At 37.9% G+C, this 23,159-nt stretch overlaps 1 long non-coding RNA gene across 5 annotated transcripts in view; it reads right to left on the reverse strand.

Moving 5' to 3' along the window:
• The window catches only part of LOC102491072 (uncharacterized), a 39,911-nt gene extending 18,720 nt beyond the window's left edge, over positions 1-21,191 (reverse strand). For 4 of the 5 annotated variants that reach the window (XR_003548712.1, XR_003548711.1, XR_003548705.1 and 1 more), the window contains exons 1-3: positions 21,096-21,191; positions 3,669-3,688; positions 2,416-2,448 (exon numbers count right to left, since the gene is read on the reverse strand). This is a non-coding gene — a long non-coding RNA (uncharacterized LOC102491072). Of the gene's footprint in view, positions 1-349; positions 401-2,415; positions 2,449-3,668; positions 3,689-21,095 lie in introns of those variants that run through there. The other variant, XR_003548707.1, reaches the window with a different exon arrangement.
• Between the last annotated feature and the right edge of the window lie 1,968 nt (positions 21,192-23,159).

Below are 23,159 nucleotides of genomic sequence, written 5' to 3' on the forward strand. Positions count from 1 at the left end.
AATCCTCAACAAAATAGTAGCAACTGAAATGCAATGACACAGAAAAAGATTATATACCATGACCAAGTGTGATTTATCCCAGGAATACAAAGATTGTTTAACATACATAGAGCAATAAACATGACACTTCATAGCAATAGAATCAAGGACATAAACCATATAATCACCTCAATAGATAGGGAAAAATAATTTTATAAAACATAACTTCCTTTCATGAGGAAAACACTCAGAAACTTTGGCAGAGTAGGAATTTACCTTAACAAAATAAGAGCCTTAACAAACCATAGCTGAAGGCAGAAAGGTTGAAAACTTTACCTCTAAGAACTGGAACAAAACAAGGATGTCCACATTCATACTCTTATTCAACATAGTACTGGAGGTCCTAGTTAGAGCAATTAGGCTAGAGAAAGAAAAAAAGTTTTCCAACTTTCAAAGGAGAAAGTAAAATAATCTCCTGTTTATAGGCAATATAATCTTAGATATAGAAAACCCTAAGAATTTTGAGAACAGATAAAGGAATTCAGTAAAGTTGCAGGATATAAAGTCAATGTATGAAAATCAGTAGCATTTTTGTACATCAATAACAAACTGACTGAAAAAGAAGACAGGAATGATCAATCCTATTTATAGTAGTTATAAAAAACCTTAGAAATAAATTTAACCAAGGAAGTGTAAAATCTCCACAATGACAACTATAAAACAATGATGAAAGAAATTTAAAAGACATAAATGAAAAGGCATTCCATTTTATAATGTGTAGTAATTAGTATTGTCAAGATATCTATACTAACAAATGTACAGTTGAGTGCAAAAGTCTGTCAAAATACTGATTTCTTGACAGAAAATTTTAAATGTTTATAAAGTCATAAAGAACCGTAAAAGAACCTGAATTCCCCAAACAATTATGAGCAAAAAGAACAAAGCTGGAGACATCACATCTCCTGATTTCAAAATATGGCACTGCATGCTTTGAAAAACGGAAAAAACGCATAGACTGATGGAACAGAATAGTAAACATATAATTAAATCTACATTTTTATAGCCAGCTGATTTTTGACAATGGTGCCAAGATTATCCATTGGGGTGAAAATCTCTTCAATAAATTATACTGGGAAAAGTGGACATTCATATGCAAAAGAATAAAACTAGTCCCCTATCTCTCACCATATACAGAAATAATTCAAAATGGATTAAAGACTTAAACATAAGACCTGGAATTACAAAAGTAGTTAGAAGAAAACATAAGAGAAATACTTCTAGACATTGTTTTGGGCAACAAATTTTTGTGTAAGACTTCAAAGAACCGGCAACAAAAGCAAAAATAAACGAATAAGACTATATCAAACTAAAAAGCTACACAGCAAAGGAAATAATCAACAGAGTGAAAAAACAACCTACAGAGTGAGAAAAATATTTGAAAACTACACATCCAACAGGGGATTAATAAAATATACAACCAACTCACATAACTCGAAAGCAGAAAAACAAATAATCCAATTAAGATATGTAAGTGATCTGAATAGACATTTCTAATAAGAAGACATACAAATGACTGAAAAGTATATAAAAAAGTTCAACATTATTAATCATCAGGGAAATGCAAATCGAAATGACAGTCAGATGTAATAACCAGTTAAATTGGTTATTATTAAAAGAACAAACAAAAAATTAGAAATGTTAGGAAGGATTGAGATAGAGAAACTCTTACACTGTCAGTAGAAATGTTAGTTGGTACAGCCATCACTAAAAACAGTATTAATGTTCCTCAGACAGCTAAAAGCAGAATTGCCATATGAGCCAGCAATCCCACTCCTAGGCATATGTCCAAAAGATTTAAAATCAGTTGTTATTGATATCTGCACTCCAAAGTCTATTGCATCACTATTTCAAATAGCCAAAATATGAAATCAACCAAAATATGCCCATCAATAGATGAATGGATAAAGAACACATGAATATATAAATACATATATATGAATGTAAAGATAAAGAATGTGTGTGTGTGTGTGTGTGTGTTTATAAATGCTATTCAGTAATTTAAAAGAATGAAATCTTGTGACTCAAGGCAATGTGGACAAGCTTAAAGGACATTATGTTAAGTGAAATGACCCAATCTCACAAAGAAAAATCATGTATTCTCACTCATATGTAGAAACTGAAAAAGTTGACATCACAGAAGTACAGGAGTAGAATAGTGATTACTAGAGGCAGATAAGAGTAGGGTAAAAGGGAGATAGATGTCAGATACAAAATTACACTTAGAGAAAAGAATAATTTCTAGAGTTCTAAGTGCAATAGCGTTACTATAGTTAAAAATAGCTCATTGTATGTTTCAGAATAGCTAAAAGAGAGGATTTTTAATTTTTCCAACACAAAGTAATGATAAATGTTAGAGATGATGGATATGATAATTACCTTAACTTGATCATTTCACATTGTATTCATGGACTGAAAAAAAGAAAGGTTTGTGAGAAGACAAAACCTTGAGGGCTATTCAGAGAGTGCCACACCCCACAATAAACTTGCATGTAATTGCTTTCAGCTCTAATTTCTGATGTATAATATAACACAATGGTTAAGTACTTGAACTTACTGAAAAGCTTGGGTTCAATTTTGATTTTAGCATTTACAGGCTCTGTCATCATGGGCAACCTTTTCTTTCTGACACTTAAATTTCTCTTCTGTATGATAGGAATAATAATAATAACAATAGCTGTTATCTGTAGTGACATTCTAAGGATTAAATAAAATGATGAATTTAGCTCAGTGTCTGACATGTAATAGGAAACTAAAAATGTCAGCTATTATCTTTGCCACTAAATTTGGATGAAAGAAACTTGCTTTGTATTAGTTTTGAAAGAATACTAGCCATTTGTGTCAGAATATTTTTTGTTGCTTATTAAGTATGTAACTGAAGCAAAATAAAAGAGAAATAAAATGTCTATGAGCAAGTTTCAAGTCTCTACAGCAATATCAACTACTGCTTTTTGCATCAAAGTTAAGCAGAGACTGATGTTTTATTTAGTTTACTCTTCTGAGCCACAGATATACTATCCTAACATGGCATTTAATTTTATGTAAATGGTTTATCAAGTAAAAGACATGCCTATTTCCACTCATTGATGACGTGATAAGAGATTTATAGAGCAGAATTACATGAATCAATCTTAACTTGTGACTGCGATGGTCATAAAAACACCAGTCATTTAAGATCTTTCCATTTTTGGACCTGATATATCTGTACTCAATAAAAACAGTTTTTAGACATAAAGGTTTACATGTTAGTCTTTATAAAAAGCAAAATGCGGGAACCAGCAGTTAGCGTAATGGCTATGTCACTGGACTCCCATGTAGTCGACTGCGGTTCGTGTCCTGGATCCGGTGGCTTAAAACTCACGCTGGGCGCGTGTGCGTGCGTGCCCAAGATCCCGAGAGGAGAATGGAGGAGAAGGGATTGCGGCATGACCATCCCCCCTGGGGGGTGACTTCTCGCTTTCTGTCTCTATGTCTCTCTCTGTCTGTCTGGCGAGCGCACGCGCCCTATAGTGAAAAAACCTCTCAAAAAAAAAAAAAAAAGCAAAATGCATTCAGATCCATGGAGATGTTCCAATCTCTAGCCTGAAAGAGAAGAAGAGAGAGAGAGAGAGAGACCACTAAAGATAACTTACCTTCACAGAAGTCTGTGAGCCTGTGGAGAAAAAACAATACAATAACTGAGAATTTCTTTCATATCAGTTAAAGCAGAGATAAAAATCTGTTCTGCACAGAATGACTACATTCTCTGTTTTCATAGCCATGAGGTTACCTGGTCTACTGTCTCCCTTTGAATCTAGATTGTATCAATAATTGGTGCTAAATACTTTCATTTATTTATTTTGGAGAGGTTTTTGCTATAGGGCGCATGTACTCGCCAGACAGAGAGAAAGAGAGACAGAAAGCGAGAAGTCACCCCCCAGGGGGCATGGCCATGCCACAATCCCTTCTCCTCCATTCTCCTCTCGGGATCTTGGGCACGTGTCTTGGGCACTCATGCACACGTGCCCAGCATCAGTTTCAAGCCACCTGGTCCGGGACGTGAACCGTGATCTACTACATGGGAGTCCAGCGACATAGCCATTACGCTAACTACTGGTCCCAGTACTTTACATTTAAATACTGAAGTTCTACCAACCCAGTGATTTTTGTCACTGGCTGCACATTAGCAACACGTGAGGGTTTAAAAATATCAAAACCAGAGTGCTATTCCAAATATCTTTAAGCACAATTTCTGAGAGAAGGAACATAAATTATCTTTTAAATGTTTCCTAGGTGATTCTAACATGCACCCAGGGTTGAAAACAACTAAGCATTAGGAGTTAAGCTCTTCTTACCTGGCCCTGGACAATCTTTTATTAAGTCCTGTCTTGTTTTTTACTAGCCATCTTGCAAATACTTTCCATTTTCCTCAGCTTTCTCCACACACCTCTCCACAGAGGGGACCTTCTACTTAACCAAATTCAGTATATTCCTTGGGATTTCCTCAACGTCTTACCTCTGGACTTTCTAATGAACCTCCACTTTTTAGGTTCAGTTGAAGAGTCTTTCCCCTACACCCTCAAGACTTTCTCCTTCATCTTAAACACTCCTACTCCCCTCAGGAACCTAGTCCTTCAATTATGCTCTCATTTTGTATTTTGGGTATTTTGGGTTCAGGTTCAATAAGCTCTTGGTATCTTATATGTACTAGGTGCCAGGACTCCAAAGGAGAATGAGAAAGTTAAGGAATTCAGTCAAGGAGAGGTAGAAATATAGAATAATTATACCATGGCGTGACTTGGACAACAAGGGAATATAGAACACAGAAATAGGTAAAAGGAAAGTAATTGCCAATTTTTATGTGCCCAATTCTTCCTAGGCTGAAAAAAAAACTTTTTTTTTTTTTCTCCATAAGCTTACATTTTGCATTCTCATTTCTGGTATTAGCTCTTGTCCTGTGTTCTGCTAGATATGTGCCTTCTCTCCCACCTTTTCTTATTTCCTTCTTTTTTTCTTTCTTCTGTTTTACATTATTTTTAATTGACAAATAATAATTGTATGCAATTGTGTCTCAGTATCCATGAGGAATTGATTCCAAGATCTGCTGCAGGACACTAAAGTCCAAGGATACTCATGTTCCTCAGATAAAATAGTGTAATGTGTATATGTATGTGTATATATATGCCATACTCATCCTTCCACATGCTTTAAAACATCTCTAGATTGTTTATAAGTAATCTTGTTATCAGATGTAAGTGAAAAACTGTATACAGACAAACTTCTTCAGCATTTCTTTTGTTGGGAGATACTACCACTTTACCTCTTTCACAACAATGGTGTGTTCTGGCTGCATCTGTGTTTGGTTTAATCCATAGATCCTAGGCTGAAAAAAAAACTTTTTTTTTTTTTCTCCATAAGCTTACATTTTGCATTCTCATTTCTGGTATTAGCTCTTGTCCTGTGTTCTGCTAGATATGTGCCTTCTCTCCCACCTTTTCTTATTTCCTTCTTTTTTTCTTTCTTCTGTTTTACATTATTTTTAATTGACAAATAATAATTGTATGCAATTGTGTCTCAGTATCCATGAGGAATTGATTCCAAGATCTGCTGCAGGACACTAAAGTCCAAGGATACTCATGTTCCTCAGATAAAATAGTGTAATGTGTATATGTATGTGTATATATATGCCATACTCATCCTTCCACATGCTTTAAAACATCTCTAGATTGTTTATAAGTAATCTTGTTATCAGATGTAAGTGAAAAACTGTATACAGACAAACTTCTTCAGCATTTCTTTTGTTGGGAGATACTACCACTTTACCTCTTTCACAACAATGGTGTGTTCTGGCTGCATCTGTGTTTGGTTTAATCCATAGATGGAGAACTCACTGATACAGTGGGCTGACTGTATGTTTATGGGATATAATATGATACTCTGATACAAGTGTACATTGTGGGATGATGAAATCAGAATAATTAACGTACGTACCGCCTCAAATATTTTTCATTGCCTTGTGGTGAAGACATTTAAATTTCTCCCTTTAAGTTATTTTGAAATATACAGTTTATTTTTATTAGCTATAGTCTCTGAGCTGTGCATCAGAACCCCAGAATGTAGCCTTCCTTTCTAACTGAAACTTTGTACTACTGGACCAACAACTCCCTTTTACTCATCTACTCCCCACCCCCTGCTCTGCTCTGGTAACCACCATTCTACTCTTTACTTCTATGAGTTTGAGTTTTGATTCCATTTATGTAAGATCATACAAAATTTGTCTATTTATGCTAAAAAGATCAACAATTGTCCTTTCCATCACAAAATATTAGTGGCGTATTTTTTCTATCCAAAAATGCATCATGACTTTTCTGACAACCCGATAATTTAAAAATATTGCTGCCCATCATTACCACATTAACTGGAGAAAAAATATTTTTAAAGTAGTTTTCCTTATAAAGCACAGGTTTTTGGTCATGAAAAGTCCAGTAGAATGGTCTAATAAATGTAATTTAAGACATTGGACTAATTCATCTAGAAGGCGGATGCAAGAACAAGGTTATTTTTTAGCTAGTCAGAAGTTCTGAAAATAATTATCTGATTAAAGAAACAATATTACTTAAGATAAGAATAGAAGGAAATGAAACTGAAAATAGTTGACTGACCCGATCAAATAAGGTTCAATATTTATAATTACATAGGTTGAGTTTCAAATGAATGATGGTTACTTCATTTACTTCATTTAAATGTTAACAACCCAGTTTGATATATACAACAATTTTAGTGGACCTTAGGAGAATTATTTTGAGTAAAAACAGTCAATTCTGTATCATTTTATTTTGATGACATTCTTGAAATAAAATTATAGAGATAAAAATCAAATTAAGGGTGAGAGACTTGTGGGTAAAGGTGAGTGTGGCTACAAATGGGAAGATGACTGATTCTTGTGGTTATGAAATAGTTCTGGGCCAGCTGATGGTGTAGTGGTTAAGGTAGATGGGTCCCACATGGCCAACTATGCAGTTTGAGTGACTCGGTGGCTTGAAAAATATGCCAGGTTCATGTGCATGTGTCCCCAAAAATCTGAAGAGAAAATGAAGACAGGATTGTGGTATGGTCATTCCCCTGGGGCGGGGAGGCTTTCTTGTCTCTCTTTCTCTCTGGTGAACACTTGCATCTTCTAGCAAAAACAAAAAAAAAAAAAAGAAGAAGGTAAAAAGAAAGTTATGTATTTTGTATTTTATTATGGTGGTAGTTACGTGAATCTACACATGTGATAAAATTTTGTAGAGCTACATACACACATTTGTATGAGTGTATGTATAACTTTGGCATGACCATTTCCCCTAGGGTTTGCTTTCTCACTCTCTCTCTAGCTAGTGTACTTGCCTTACAGTAAAAAAAAAAAAGTGTCTCCTATTTTCATGCATTGTTTAACACAACCAATAGACTAGTACTCCAAATAACTTCCTGACTTAATAGACTAGGAAATTACTTTTGATGTTTTTTTCTTCTTCTTTTTTAACTGTCAGAAGGATCTTGCACAAGCCAGAGAAAAACGGAGAGGGAGAGAGAAAGCCCCACTCACTGGGGTGTGGCCATGCCACAATCTTTTCTTCTTGTTTCTCCACCCAGTCAGGAATTTGGCCAGGCACACATGTGGTTTTCAAGGCACTAGGACCAGAATTTGAACTGTGGGTTGGCCATGTGAGATCTGGCTCTTTTAACCCTACTTTTGATACTTTCCAGATATTTGTCTTAACCCATTGCTATGGTTTGAATGTATCCCCCAAACTTTATTTGTTAGAATTTAGTTTTGTTGTGAAGATATTAAGAGAAAACTTAATCTGATCCAATGTAATATAAAGAAGATTATGATGATAATAAAAAAAAAAAGAGGTGGAGCCTTTGAGTGATGTAACTTGAGTGGGATCCCCATGCTTAAATCCTGGTGAGTGTATAAGGAGAGATTGAGACAGAGACAGAGACAGAGACACAGGGACAGGCACAGACACAGACATGCACGCTGCTTTCTCTCACTGTAGACCCACACAGGAACACCTGCCCCACAAGTGCCCCTTGGCCTTTGGACCTCAACACAAACCTCTGTTCTCTTAAATCACCCAGACTCATGTATTTTGTATTCTGTTATTAGCAACAGAAAAAGCTAGAACACCCATTACTAACTAGCTTTTCCTTAATATAATTTGCCTTAGAGATAGATTCCATAAACCACAAGTGTCTATGCAGAAAAACTGAATACGCTACTTTTAGAAGACAATGTTGAATACTTTTAGAAGACGATGGTGACGTAGTCCATTATTTCCATTTTCACTTTGACTCTTAGAAAATTCAGAGCTAGTATATAAGAAATATGAAAAGATTTACACACAAGAGGAAAAGGAATTACTTTCATATATGAATGTGTAAGACAAAGATTTCTAATATGTCACTGGAAATAGAAAAGGAATATTCTGTAATTGAACCTCACAGATTCTTTTGTGACTCTCTTTTCAGCTTTTCAGTGACTAACTCCACTCTGTTATTAGAGTTGACTTCAGCCAGCTTATTTCTTGTTTCTTAGAGCAGCCTGCTTCTCCTCAGCCCCAAATTACCAAAGTGTCTCTTTTCTAGAATAATTTGTGTCTCTTTACTTTCACCAACCACTTACGGAAGACATGGGGAAAGATACCTACAGCAGGTCCTATGAGAGAACTCAGATTTTCTTAAGGGAATGCATTGCTCTATATCTGGTAAGACCACATCTCAATACTTAATTGCTTCTGTTTATTTAAATGATCATAATTGTAGGCCAGAAGGAAAGATTTGAAGTGATATAACCTGGTTAAAAATAGATCCAAGGCAGACCAGCCCCATAGCACAGTGAGTAAGCACTGTACATGGGAAGCTAGATTCTACAAGGCCAACTGTGGTTCTAGTCTCAGTCTTGGTGGCTTGAAAAACATGGTGAGCATGTGTACATGCATGTCCAAAATCATGATAGAATGGAGGAAAAGGGATTTGGGACATGACCACACCCATGTGACTGTTCTCATTGTGTTTCTCTCTGGTGAGCCCATGCGCCTTCTGGAAGTTGAAAAAAAAAAAAAAAAGAAAAAGAAAGAGAAATAGATCCAGGGCTTGACACACCACCTTCAATGCTCTTTCCATATATAGTTGGGTGTTGCTTAATGATATGGATACATTATGAGATAGGTGGTTTTGTCCTTGCATGAACATCATAAAGTGTACTTAAATAGACCTAGATGGTAAGGCCCCTGACACATCTGGACTTGATGGCATAGTCTGTTATAATCCCATGGGACTACCATTGTTATTTGTGTGCAAACTGTAGTTGACTGAAACATTGTTATGTAGGGGCATGATTGTATGTCATGAGGTTGGGAGATTAATTGTGCATGTAAATGATTGCTGACAGAAATTTGTATAGCAATTTTTCATAAAAGGAATACTTGTACAATGAAATTTAATTTACAGTAAAAGTACTCCTTGAAAATATCCTAAAATAATGGGAAATACGTATTTTTCTATTTGTATATTTTTTTAAAATTCCATTTCAATAGGCATTGTTTTATGAAGTTCTTTAGTAAACATTTTTCTAGGCCTTTGTGGACAGCATATGACAGAGTCGACTTACATTTTCCTAGTGTTTTTATAGTTTCTCAAATAGTTTTTGGTATTCATAATAATCAAGACATAAGTGGGAGGGCCAACAGGTGTCATGGTGGTTAGGGTGCTAGACTCCCACATGGTCCAACATGGTTTGAGTCCCAGACCTGGCAGCTTGCTTTCTCACTTTCCCTCTCAATCTCTTTCTCTCTCTATCTCTCTCTTGTGAGCACATGTGTCCTGTAACAAATTAAAGATAAATAAATAATTCTTTTTTTAAAAAAAGACATAAGTGAGATTATTTTTTTCCACCATTTTTTGGTCTAGAAAATTGGACCATCATCAGAACCTGTGGCAAAAATAGAACTAGAATGAAATCTTCTGATGTTGAATTTAGTTCTTGTTTGACTAAACCAAAAGGCCTTCAAGTCAGCAAATGTTGCTTAAAGACCTGTGCAAGAATAAGCTCTATCTCCATGTTTGTTACCACCCCTCTGTGGATACCAACACATAATAAAGTCAGAACAAGGCAACCCAGGGTGATGTGGATCCTGGAAATATAGTTAAGAGCTGATAAAGTTAGCATTTACATTTATCTCAATATATGAAACATGATATTATTATTATTACTTATGTATTTTGGGGAGAGATTTTTGCAACTGGGCATATGCACTTGCCAAAGAGATGAGAGACAGAAAGAGAAATCACTCCCTGGGTGGATGGCCACACTACAATCCCTTCTCCTCCATTCTCTGCTCAGGATTTTGGGCTCATGTGCACATGTGCCCAGTGTGATTTTTAAACCACTAGGTCCAGGACTGGAACTGCAGTTGACTACATGGGAGTCCAGCAACGTAATCATTACACCATCTACTGGTCCCAGGAACAAGGTATTTAAAATATACAGAATAAAGAGAAAAGATTTTAGGAAAAATTAGATGCAGCATCTTTAAATACTCTTTGGACTATTTAATGACAGTAGAATTTTAAGTGCAGTCTAAGTGATACGAATCTATGTCTGACCATCACTGGTAAATTAGGTGAAAGGGCTTATCAGAAGCTCCTTTCCATAAATACTGTTCTATTGCTAATAACAGAATCACCTGAGTATGGATATTTTATAACAATGGAGGTTTATTCAGCTCACAGTTTGGAAGTCCAACATTCTGGGGCAACATCTGGTAAGGGTCTTCTTGCTGGTGCATAACATGGTTGAGGGCAGGAGCTAGAGAGGGCAGAGCATCCTGTGTCTGTATCATTTCCTTTCCTTATAAAGCTACCAAGACTCAATTATGGGCTCCTCCCTTCAACACCATGATTGGATTAAGTCTCCATTCTCTCAATACTGTTATAGTAACTCACCATTTTGAGGGGGCACCTTTAAATCATAGCAAGGACCCAGGAGTCTTGGGAGGATGAACTTGTATTTGGTTAAGTCAGAAGCCCTTGGCTCTTGGTTCTTGGGAAAGTAGAGGCAAGGGTGACTCTGAGTACACATGGCGCCAGTCACTTGGTTTGTTTCCTCATCCCAGCCCCTCTAAATGACTTGTATGCCCTAACTAACCCACTTCCAACACTTAAAGAATTATTTGGGAAAAAAAATGTTTAAATGGTAGTTGCAGCCTCAGGACTACAAAGCTCAGTGGGTCAGCAGGTATAGCCTTTGTGGGAAGAAAAAGGCTTCCCATCCTTAAGGAGATGTCTCTTATCAATGACTTGACCATCTTTACATGAACTAACAATCCCCTCCTCAACCGGGCACTAATTGTACATCTTTACAGAGTGTCTTGCATATACACTATTTGGGTCTAAAATTATACTTTACATAAAATGAATTTCATTTGAACCATAAAGCGCTAACTGTATCAGTAGCACTGTGTAGGGAAAAAAAATACAATTTAACATAAGGGTGGGGAGCCAGCAGGTGGCATGGTGGTTAAAGGTGCTGGATTCCCACATGGCTGACCACGGTTTGAGTTCTGGACCTGGCATCTTATTTTCTCTCTCTCTCTCTCTCTGTTTCTCTCTAATCATATTTAAAGTAATTAAATTAATAAATAACAAATTGAATTAATTAAATAAATAAATCTTTAAAAATTCCCCAAACCTCGGTTCCAGCAGTTAGTGTAATGGCTATGTCGCTGGACTCCCACGTAGTCGACCGTGGTTCGCGTCCCGGACCTGGTGGCTTAAACTCACGCCGGGCACGTGTGCGTGCATGCCCAAGATCCCGAGAGGAGAATGGAGGAGAAGGGATTGCGGTGTGGCCACCCCCCCTGGGGGGTGATTTCCTGCTTTCTGTCTCTCTGTCTCTCTCTGTCTGTCTGAATTTAACATAAGGGGAGCATGGTGTCTCCTAATTTCAAACAGAAATCTGTGTTGCTTTGACAACTTAGGAGGTGTCATTGACTCAGTTGCAGGAGGAGACAGCGATGTCCAGCAGAGATGGCCAAATGTAGCAGATGTGCTATGGAAAATTATTGGTGCCCAACAGACATTCCATTGCCCAATGGATGCCTGTGGGAAAATGGCAAGTACCCAGAAATTTGGTCATCCTAGCAGGATGCCACCAAGCTAAGGTACATAGTAGTTTATACTGGGTGCTCCGTAATGCAACAGTGATGCTCCTCTGTAGGAGGGACACAAGTGAGCATATGTGAAACAGCCCTGGAGACTCTCAGAAACACTTCCTGAGGGCAGAGAGAGGGGAGTACCTTACCTAGAAGACTGGAAGTCCTGCCTCAACAAGGAGGAGAGTGGGTGAGGGAACAGTCATGAAATATGGCTTTTTGCTACTACTGTCAGTCCATCTGTTTCCACAATCTGCTGAAGCCTGGAGTAACTTGGGTTACACAAATAAAACATCAGGTATACAATACCAATGCAGCTCATCTTTAATATCTTGGGTGAGATTAAACATTAAAAAGATTTTAGAGACCCAGCATCTGTGGTGCAGTCAGCATTTGTGATGCAGTCAGTAGCCAGCTGAACTGCAGTTCTGAAAGCCACATGGCCGACTATGGTTTGTATGCCCAGCCCAGTCAACCTGAGATACTCTGGGACCACTGGAGTGCAAAGGTCTGGATGAGCCAGAGGGCCAGAAGGGGATCGTAGCATGACAAGACCCTGATGAAGATGCTGCTCTTTCTCTTGCTCTCTCTCTTGTGCATGCACATGTGCTTTCTATCATAAATAAAAATAAATACATAAATACATAAACCAACTTTTAAAGTATTTTTAAAAAGATTTTAGAAAAGAAGTGTGGCCTGGTGTCATTCTGATGGAATATTTTTCTGGGAAAGGAACTTTGATTGGTATTTGCTACTTTAGTAGAAGTCACAGCCAGTTCATCCTATAATAAATTATTGCTATGAGAAGGAATAATCATCCATACCCCATAAATAACATTAATAAAAGCACGTAGCTGAACAGGTACACATTGACAGGGAAGTGATTTGGGTGGGAGTCATTGCATAGGTGAACATAGGAATAATAGATTTTAGTACTTTACTGGTCAAATCCAGTGAAGAAGAAAATAACTTTTTGAAAGATAAGAATATCACTTGGAAAAGCTCATTTGTTATTTGACTTGGTAAGTAATTTCTCGGAGAGATGGCATGAAGCAGTACAAAAGGAGTGGTATCTGTGCATGGTCCTCATCACCGTTTTATATAAAGGGGGCAAGTTAACAGAATTTGCACGTGTTTTTGAGTGGGCTGGACTTGATGAGGGAGAAGCAGAGAAAGAGCTTTACTCAACCTCACCACCACTCTCCTTTAGCATCTCTCTGTTGAATATCTTCCCTCATGGATAAAATTCTCATTTGTAATGGATTTTATTGCCACTCTTACACAATAAAAAATAAAAACAAAACAAATGCACCTGTTACTTTTTTTTAACTTTTTTTTTTTATTCTTGATAGTGTGTACATATGCACGAGAGAGAGAGAGACAGAGAGAGAGAGAGAGAGAGAGAGAGAGAGAGAGAGAGAGAGAGAAAAACCCTCTAGAGGGTCTGATCACATTGTGAACTGCTTCCTCCACTCTTCCAGCCCATCAGATCCAGGGCACTTGGACACTACATGTTTCAGAGTGGCCTGACCTGGATGGAGTCATAGTTAGCATGTGGCATATGGCTTCTTTTGAGCTGCACATTACCGTGAACTATGAAGACAACCCTATGCCCATTACTTACAATCAAAAGAAAAATCTTATTTTAGTAATTAAAATGTCCTGTGCATAGTAAGAATCTAAAATTCAGTGTGAAGTGTTCCCCCTTTCGCCTAACACTCTACTGGGCTCCTGGGTGAGAAATACGCTCAGTTTCTCAGTCTTTCTCACTCTCCACTGACCTCCCTACATGTGTCCTTTTCATCCTTGAAAGTTATACATAGAGAGTAGGAGAGGATTCACAGCTCTCAGTGGCTGGCATGGTGTGGTAGACTTCAATTCCCTTTGGCCGTAGGGTATGCATATTTGAAGCTTTTGGACTCTCACCTTCTCTGGCTTATCATTCTGAGCTCTCTCCGAATTTCCAAGTCCAGCCTACATTGGTGCTCTCTGTTCTTGTCTCTGAGCAACTCCAGGCAGTCTTCTCTAGTGAGATTCAAAGTGATTTCTGATAGCTTCCTCATAGGTCCCATGGTCCCTGCCCTCTTGCCTTGCCAAGGAGGCAGTACTGTTTCCTCCCATGTAGCCTTTATTCTCTTCCTTTATCTGCTGCAGGGACACCTTCAGGCAGAAGCTTTTAAGAACTTTTAGACATTTTCAGGAGGAGTCAAGATAGAAGACCTCAGGTTCTCCTAACGTCAGAGGCCTGCACCAAGTTCTAAAGTGGCTCTCTTGCCAGTTATCTTACTTGGTTTGAAATCAGAGGTCCAGGAATGCACTCACTCTGACAACTCCTTCTTCATTCTCCAATACAGACTTGTGTATCTTGGGAGGCAGGAGACTGCAAAGCTGGCTGAACTCATTTTATAAGAGAGAGAGAGAGAGAGAGAGAGAGAGAGAGAGAGAGAGAGAAGAACCCTCTAGAGGGTCTGATCACATTGTGAACTGCTTCCTCCACTCTTCCAGCCCATCAGATCCAGGGCACTTGGACACTACATGTTTCAGAGTGGCCTGACCTGGATGGAGTCATAGTTAGCATGTGGCATATGGCTTCTTTTGAGCTGCACATTACCGTGAACTATGAAGACAACCCTATGCCCATTACTTACAATCAAAAGAAAAATCTTATTTTAGTAATTAAAATGTCCTGTGCATAGTAAGAATCTAAAATTCAGTGTGAAGTGTTCCCCCTTTCGCCTAACACTCTACTGGGCTCCTGGGTGAGAAATACGCTCAGTTTCTCAGTCTTTCTCACTCTCCACTGACCTCCCTACATGTGTCCTTTTCATCCTTGAAAGTTATACATAGAGAGTAGGAGAGGATTCACAGCTCTCAGTGGCTGGCATGGTGTGGTAGACTTCAATTCCCTTTGGCCGTAGGGTATGCATATTTGAAGCTTTTGGACTCTCACCTTCTCTGGCTTATCATTCTGAGCTCTCTCCGAATTTCCAAGTCCAGCCTACATTGGTGCTCTCTGTTCTTGTCTCTGAGCAACTCCAGGCAGTCTTCTCTAGTGAGATTCAAAGTGATTTCTGATAGCTTCCTCATAGGTCCCATGGTCCCTGCCCTCTTGCCTTGCCAAGGAGGCAGTACTGTTTCCTCCCATGTAGCCTTTATTCTCTTCCTTTATCTGCTGCAGGGACACCTTCAGGCAGAAGCTTTTAAGAACTTTTAGACATTTTCAGGAGGAGTCAAGATAGAAGACCTCAGGTTCTCCTAACGTCAGAGGCCTGCACCAAGTTCTAAAGTGGCTCTCTTGCCAGTTATCTTACTTGGTTTGAAATCAGAGGTCCAGGAATGCACTCACTCTGACAACTCCTTCTTCATTCTCCAATACAGACTTGTGTATCTTGGGAGGCAGGAGACTGCAAAGCTGGCTGAACTCATTTTATAATCCTCTAGCAAGTGCTGCAGAAGTGCTCTGAAGCTCTGCTCCAGAATGCAGGTTATTTGTCATGCTGTGCACGAGAAAGTAAGTTTTAGAGAAGTGTCTGTTGTCTGCATCTGTGTGAGCAATAGGAGGTCATAATGAAGGTTGATGAGCATCATATGTTAAGCCATCAGGAAAACACTCTGTTCAGTGTATCTATTAATAAGGTGTCCTGGTTAGTTTCTGTGGGCCCATTCAAATTCATTCTCTGGCCTTTTCTACCTTGTTCTGTGAACTGGGAGTTTGATATTTCTGGGTAATAACATGTACACTCTCTTGACTTTTGACACTGTTTGGATTTTGTCAATAGGACTAACTTATAAGAGAGTGAAAGTTGGGAAGCGAGAAAAGATGAAGTATCTAGGGTGAAAACAACTTCCTATTGTTGCCAGTGGCTGGATACTTCATTTCTTGGTTTTCTTGTCCTATCCACATCTCTATAAACAACCCTTTATTACATTCTCTTAAATGATTCTGTTGCGTATCCATCCGTTTGAGACCAGGAACCAGAGAAATATAAATATAGATATATTGTGTTGTCGGAAAAGTCATAGTGTACTTTTGTATGTTTTTCTATGCAAAAATGTTTCATGACTTTTCTGATGACTCAATATATACATACACACAGGCACACACATGCATGCATATGCACATGCACACACACATACACATTACTTCTTTTTCAAAACAATAGGAAATATGAAAGTTGAAGTCGCGGCCTTACTCAAAATCAGATAATTAGAAATTGCTATTGGTGGTTTCTTAATCTGCAGTCCATAAATCTGATTGGTTCCCTTTAGGAGAAATGCATATTAATGGAAAAATATGGGGGAGTTCACAGGCCAAAGAGAAGACGAGAGGACTAGACTTGGAACAAGCGGGATTGTGGTGATTCCCAAAGGAAGATGATCACTAGGACATTTATCCCTGAAACAGTTTACCTGGCTGCTGCTCTGAATTGAATGACCTCTGATCATTTCTTCTGTCATGGAATCATTTTGCTAAAGAGCCCAAGACTTCCCAAGTAGCTGTTCAGGAACCAGCTGGTGGCACAGCAGTAACGCAATTCTCCACAATGCTAGACTCACACGAGAATGTCCTGGGTTTACATCCTCAGGTTCCCCGTATACATCAGTTGTACGCATGAGTCTGGAACCCCAGTAGACCGAGACGGGTGGATTGCAATATGTTGTGTGGTTGTGTGTGCCTTTCTCTCTCTCTCTCTTTCTCTTTCTCTTTCTCACTGTCTCTGTCCCTCATGGGAAAAATAAGTAAATGAATGAAAAAAAAAAAAAAAAGAAGAGACTGCCCAATTAGTATCAGGACTACGTGTCACCCATGATAGTTAACTCTATGTATCAACCTGGTTAGACTACCATAGCTAGTTTGGTCAAACACAGAAGCAGAGAAGAATGCAGGCAAGTGAAAAGAGAGCAAACAGAATTTCTCACTACCTTTGTTCATCCCTCCCAAACCTCTAGCTGATTGGATTGTGTCCTGTCCCCACTAGGCCCTGTCTCTTAAAGTTCTCACCACCTCCCAAAGCTGTTGTACTAGAAACCAAGTGTCCAGAACATGAACCTGTGGGGGACAAACCATTATCAAAACTGTAATACCCTATCCACCTAAAATTAGCAGATGGGTAAGATATGCTCTTTTATCTTATTAAAACTGCTTTCTCTGGTAGCTCCCATGTAAGAATCAATGTCCATGGGAATTTATTCCCAGTTTTAAATTTATAATCGACTCTTACAGGGAAAACTTTTCTGAATTTCTTAAACCACTCACTCAAATAAAACCACAGAAAACTCCACAACATCCAACATCCCAAAGCTCAGTTTACCTTGTAATTACTTGTACCTGAGTTTACTTTCTTACCTAGATTGTGAGCTCATTAAGGGTAAAACTGTTTTCTAGTGACCTCGAGGTTCCTGGACTAATGCTTGGTATGTAGAAGTTTCCTTATAAATGTCTGATGGTAGAAGAAGGAAGCAGGGATAGAGTAAAACTTCTAATTCCCACTTTATTTTAATAAAGTATTGATCTCCTATACTATGTATCAGGAAAGGAAACTAGTTTATTTATTGTTAGAGGATGCATGCACTCATCAGAGAGAGAGAGAGAGATAATGAGAGAAGAAGAGGAGAAAGCACCCTCCATGGGGGATGGTCACACCATAATATCTCTCCTTCTTTTCTGGATTTTAGGCGTTCATACAAACACATTTAGCATGTTTTTTAAGTGGCTGGGTCCAGGACTTAGATCACAGGGTTGGCCATGTCGGATCTAGTTTTTTTAACCACCAAACCACAGAGCTAGTCCTTTTTCAGTTTATTTTAGTAAGTTCTACTTTTTTTCTTTCTTTCTTTCCTTTTCTTTTTTTCTTTCTTTCTTCTTTCTTTCTTTTTTTTTTGAAAGGAAGTTTTTGCTATAGGGTGCATGCACTCATTGGAGAGACAGAGAGACAGAAAGCAAGAAATCATCCCCCAGGGTATGGCCATGCCACAGTCTTTACAGTCTTTTCTCCTCCATTCTCCTCTTCAAATCTTCAGCATACACACCTATGCACCTGGTGTGAGTTTAAGTTTCCAAGTTTGGGACTCGAACTGTATTGACTACATGGGAGTCCAGCAACATAACCATTTTGCCATCTACTGGTCCCCATATTGTAGTACTTTCTTTTCAACTCAACAAAATGTATTGCTCATTAACTATGTATCACATTGCCAACTATTTTTAAAAATTATTATTTATTTAATATTATTATTATTATTATTATTATTATTTATTTGCTATAGAGCATGAGCACTCACCAGAGAGAGACATGGGGGCAGGGACGGGAGTAAGAAAGCAAGCTGTCAGGTCCCTATGGGAGTCGAGCACCTTAACCACCACACCAGCTGCTGGCCCCTCATTGTCCACTGTTATTAACTATGTGTGCTAAAAAGAGCCACAAAACATTGGGGAGGAAAAAAAACAAGAACTCCCCATATAAATACTATAAGATAGCAGAGGTGTTCTAGGGGTGTGTGTGGGGAGGCATGGGTTATAGATATCTTTAACTAAGAGGCCATATTAAACCTAGATATTGAAAGATGAATGGATTTCTCCACATGGAGACATGGGAGAAAGGCATGCTTGACAAATGAAACACTGTGGACAAAGACATGCAAATAAAAGTTTGAATGTTTTGTGAAATTTTGATAATGGTAATAACAATGGCCAATATCTAGCTATGGCCAGGCATTATGCTAACTGCTCGTGTGAACAATATCAAATATCAAAGTTTCTTAAGTAGAAATTATTGTAATCATTATTATCGTCATAATTTCCAATTTATATCTGAGGAAATCAGAGTTGAGTTAAAGTTAAATAACGTGCCCAAATGCATAGAACAAGTAGGCAGTGGAGTTTGGATTTGCACCTTTACAGACACAAAACCCCACTCTGAGCCAGTACAGTCTAATGCAGATGTGTTAAGTAAGTTTGATTCTTCTGTGTGTATTACTATTAGAAACAGAGAAAGTCAGGTGCCAGCTTCTCTCTCTTTAAATATCCCAGAAGAACCCACTTGTGCTAAATATGAGCAAGTTATTTAGAAATTTCTGGAGACTTCATAAAGAAAACATGGAGAGGCTCTACATTATATATGTTATAGAAAGTGACTTCAAAACCTTCTTCCTACTGACTCGTCTTGAAAAGCCCCTTTGCCTATCATCACTGTCCATCAACCTTTCTCTCTTACTCTCTCTGACTCTTGCTGTTCTTTTATTTAGACCAAATTTGCATGCCCCACTCATCTGTGTGCTCAGTAAAACAAACAACAAAAACTAAAAACAAAACTCTAAAATTAACTGTACCTACCTTCTTCAGAAGGCAGTTCACTAATTTGAGGACTGGATTCCATATTACATGCAGCATATTGAAGCAATTTTTAAAACCGTATACAAACTCTTTCCCCAAATTTCTATAAATATCTTTATTTCATTACATAAAACATGTTTAGTACAGTTAAATGGACAAAGAGATTGGAAGTTGTGAAAATTTATCCTTTCATTTGTTGATTTTTGTCTCCCATCTGATGGGATATGCATTGATTTAGAGGCATAATCTGTCAGAAAGCATCTCCAGTAATAAATTATTTAATGGTTGTCCTGTTCCAAAATAGTACTATTAAAGGAGAACCACCAATGCATTTGCTTTACATAATTAAAGCTTGCAAGGTGAGATAATAAGTGTCAGTAATTAAAGTAAATTGAGACTTTTTCCTCAGAGGAGGAGAGCTTTCCTCATACTTTTCGGAACATGTTAATCCCACTTACGCTATTCCCCACTTCAAAGACTTGGGTCCTTGTTATGACATTCTCAGAGAGAGAGGGAGAGAGGAGGAGGGGAGAGCTGCCTGCTGCTCATTCCCCACTCTCAGCTCTCCTTTATTGCTGTGCTACAGGGAGTCACTAGAGACCAACTCACACCCCTCCTGTCTTGAGAAAGGCTGTTTCTATGGTTTTTCAGGCATTCATTAAGAGGTGATTTTTTTTTCCTTTCCAAAATTACTTTATCCCTATCAATATAATACTTTCATGCATTTGAAGATGACAATCAACCAAGTGATTCCCCAATGTGAGTAAATAATTTTACGTGGGTAAAAACCACAAGAGTACAAGCGTTCACTCTCCCTGACTTTTCTTTTCTTTTCTTTTTTTTTTTTTTGGGAGAGATTTTTTACTACAGGGTGCGTGTGCTTGCTGGAGAGATGGAGAGACAGACTTCATTTATATTAAATTTTCTTTTTTTTTTTTTTTTTTTTTTTTGGAGAGGTTTTCGCTATAGGGCGTGTGCGCTTGCCAGACAGACAGAGACATAGAGACAGAAAGCGAGAAATCACCCCCCGGGGGGATGGTCACGCCGCAATCCCTTCTCCTCCATTCTCCTCTCGGAATCTTGGGCACGCACGCACACGCGCCTGGCGTGAGATTTAAGCCACCGGGTCCGAGACGCGAACCGCGGTCGATTACGTGGGAGTCCAGCGACATAGCCATTACGCTAACTGCTGGTTCCCTTAAATTTTGAAGGGATCTTTTAGAGAAAATTCACCTCAAATATATAAATTCCTTTATTCAAAAAAGAAATGGTAAGCAAGAAAATTAGAGAAGTAATATACACACACATTCAGACACATACACACATAGACATAGTAGCTGAAGTAAAACTTACAACGCAGACCAGCAAGTTACACAAGGTCAGCAGAATGGTTGCTAACACTTAAAGGGGAAGTATACTATACTGTGTATGCCAAATTTAGGCTAGTTCCCTAACTCACAACACCATCTAATGCCCAGCATTCCTGGAAAGGTGATATTAGCTGTTTTACACAAAGAGGGGCTGGAATTCAACAAGATTAAGTGGCTTACCTGTCATTTCTTATCTAAGTATTTCCGGAGGCCAGCCAGGGAAGTGCAGCACTGGAACAATCCTCAACAAGGCTAAGCCCATGTGGGTAGATGCTGGTTCAGGTTCCAAAGTTTTCCTGTGCACGCTGGGCATGCGTGTGTCAGTTTGGACCCTGGCTGGCTGAGGCTGGTGGTGGGACTGTGGCATGAAGACTGTGTTTGAGTTTCTTGTTGCTTTTCCTTTATGACCCCTTCTCGTGGAATTATACATAAATAAACTTTAAATAAATAAATCAATATTTTGGCTAGATCAGAAATAAAATGAAAATTCTGATGGTCTAAAAATACTTATTTTATCTGGGTTTAGCAAACTCAGCAAATAATATATATGCTAAACTGTTAATCTAAAGCCATGTGAATTTCAAGGGAAAGTAAATCTGATTCTGATTTGGTTAAACATTACTCATTGAAATATTATTTGGTAGAAAATGCTTGGTGTCCAGAAACCTTATGAACCATTTTTATCATCATTTTTATTTGATCCAGGAAGTTGACTTCCATGAGTAGTAAATAAATTTATATCTCAAAAGATGAAACCATGAAGTCTATCTATATGCTTATTACAATTTATACCACCAGTATTTGATTTGATAAACCTTATAATAAAAGCACTTTCAATAGAGGAGTAAAAAATAAAGGTTAAAAACTAAGATTTGAAAAAAGATGAAGATGAAAGATAAAAGGAATTATGTCGGAGAAAAGCAAAATATATTAAATTTGTTCTAAGTTCCCTGACCATGAAGGCAAAGGGTGCACATACTGGTTTTACCTGGAAGCAAAGCCTGACATGACATTTTGTTTTACCATCCTCCTGGATAGTTCCATACCACTGTATGAAGCAACGACTAGGCAAAGAGACCAACTGGGAACACACTCTAGAGCAATACTTCCCCAAATAAGTGAAAAGTTGAGCCTTCTTCCAAAGTACTTCCTAATAGGAATAACTATCTATGTCTTTTAGAATCCTGTGAGAAACTTGCTGGATTTTTTTCTCCCAGAATTCCTAAATGAAAACTGAGTAACTTTAGTAATTATGCGGTATTAAAAAAATAAGTACCTATTTAATTTTTTTTGGTTACCCATTTTTTTAAATGCTCATTCTCTTTTCATTTTTTAACAATAAATAACTTCTCTTTAACAATTGCTTCCTTTTTGGGGCCAGCTGTTGGCCTAATGGCTATGTTGCTGGACTACCATGTAGTTGACTGCGGTTTGAGTCCCAGACCCGGTGGCTTAAACTCATGCTGGGCAAGTGTGCGCACGTGCACAAGATCCTGAGAGGAGAATGGAGGAGAAGGGATTGCAGCATGGCCATCCTCCTGGCGGGTGATTTCTTGCTTTTTGTCTCTCTGTTCTCTCTCTGTCTTTCTGGCGAGTGCATGGGCCCTATAGCAAAAACTCCCCCACCCCCGCAAAAAAATTGCTTCTTTTTTCACTAGCTCTACTACTACAAGTTTTAAAATGAAAAGCAACCTTTATTTTGTTTTTAATTGCTAATTTAAAAAGTAATATACCCCACTACAGAAAAGTCAAAAATGCCTACATAAAGTATAGGAAACATTCAAATGAATGAACATAACTCTCATAATTTTATCTGCTTATAGATAACCATTAAAAATATCTTGGTGTGTTTCTCAGGCTTTCTGAGTGTGTGTATAATAATATATAATATATATTATGTATCATAAATTTTTTAAATTTTATTTACTAAAATGGAAACTGAATTGTGGATATTGAGACTAACATAATCTGCAGAAATGCACTCATTTTTCTGGATTAAATATTGGTAGATTTTATTTGCTATGTGATATTCAGGACCTACGACTTAAGGAATTTGATGAATAAATTTTAAATTCATATCTTGATCAGGGGAAATAAAACAATGATTTGGATTAATTATCTGTAGAGCAAAAACAGTTTTTAAAATTAGAGAGATCTGAGATAAGTGGGTTAACCTATTTTGAATTTTTTCTCAACTTTTCTATGGCTTTCACTGAGCTCTCTTTAGCCCCCTGCTCTCTTTCC

The sequence above is a fragment of the Tupaia chinensis genome, unplaced genomic scaffold (genome assembly GCF_000334495.1).
Source record: "Tupaia chinensis unplaced genomic scaffold, TupChi_1.0 Scaffold000018_1, whole genome shotgun sequence".
Taxonomy (NCBI): domain Eukaryota; kingdom Metazoa; phylum Chordata; class Mammalia; order Scandentia; family Tupaiidae; genus Tupaia; species Tupaia belangeri.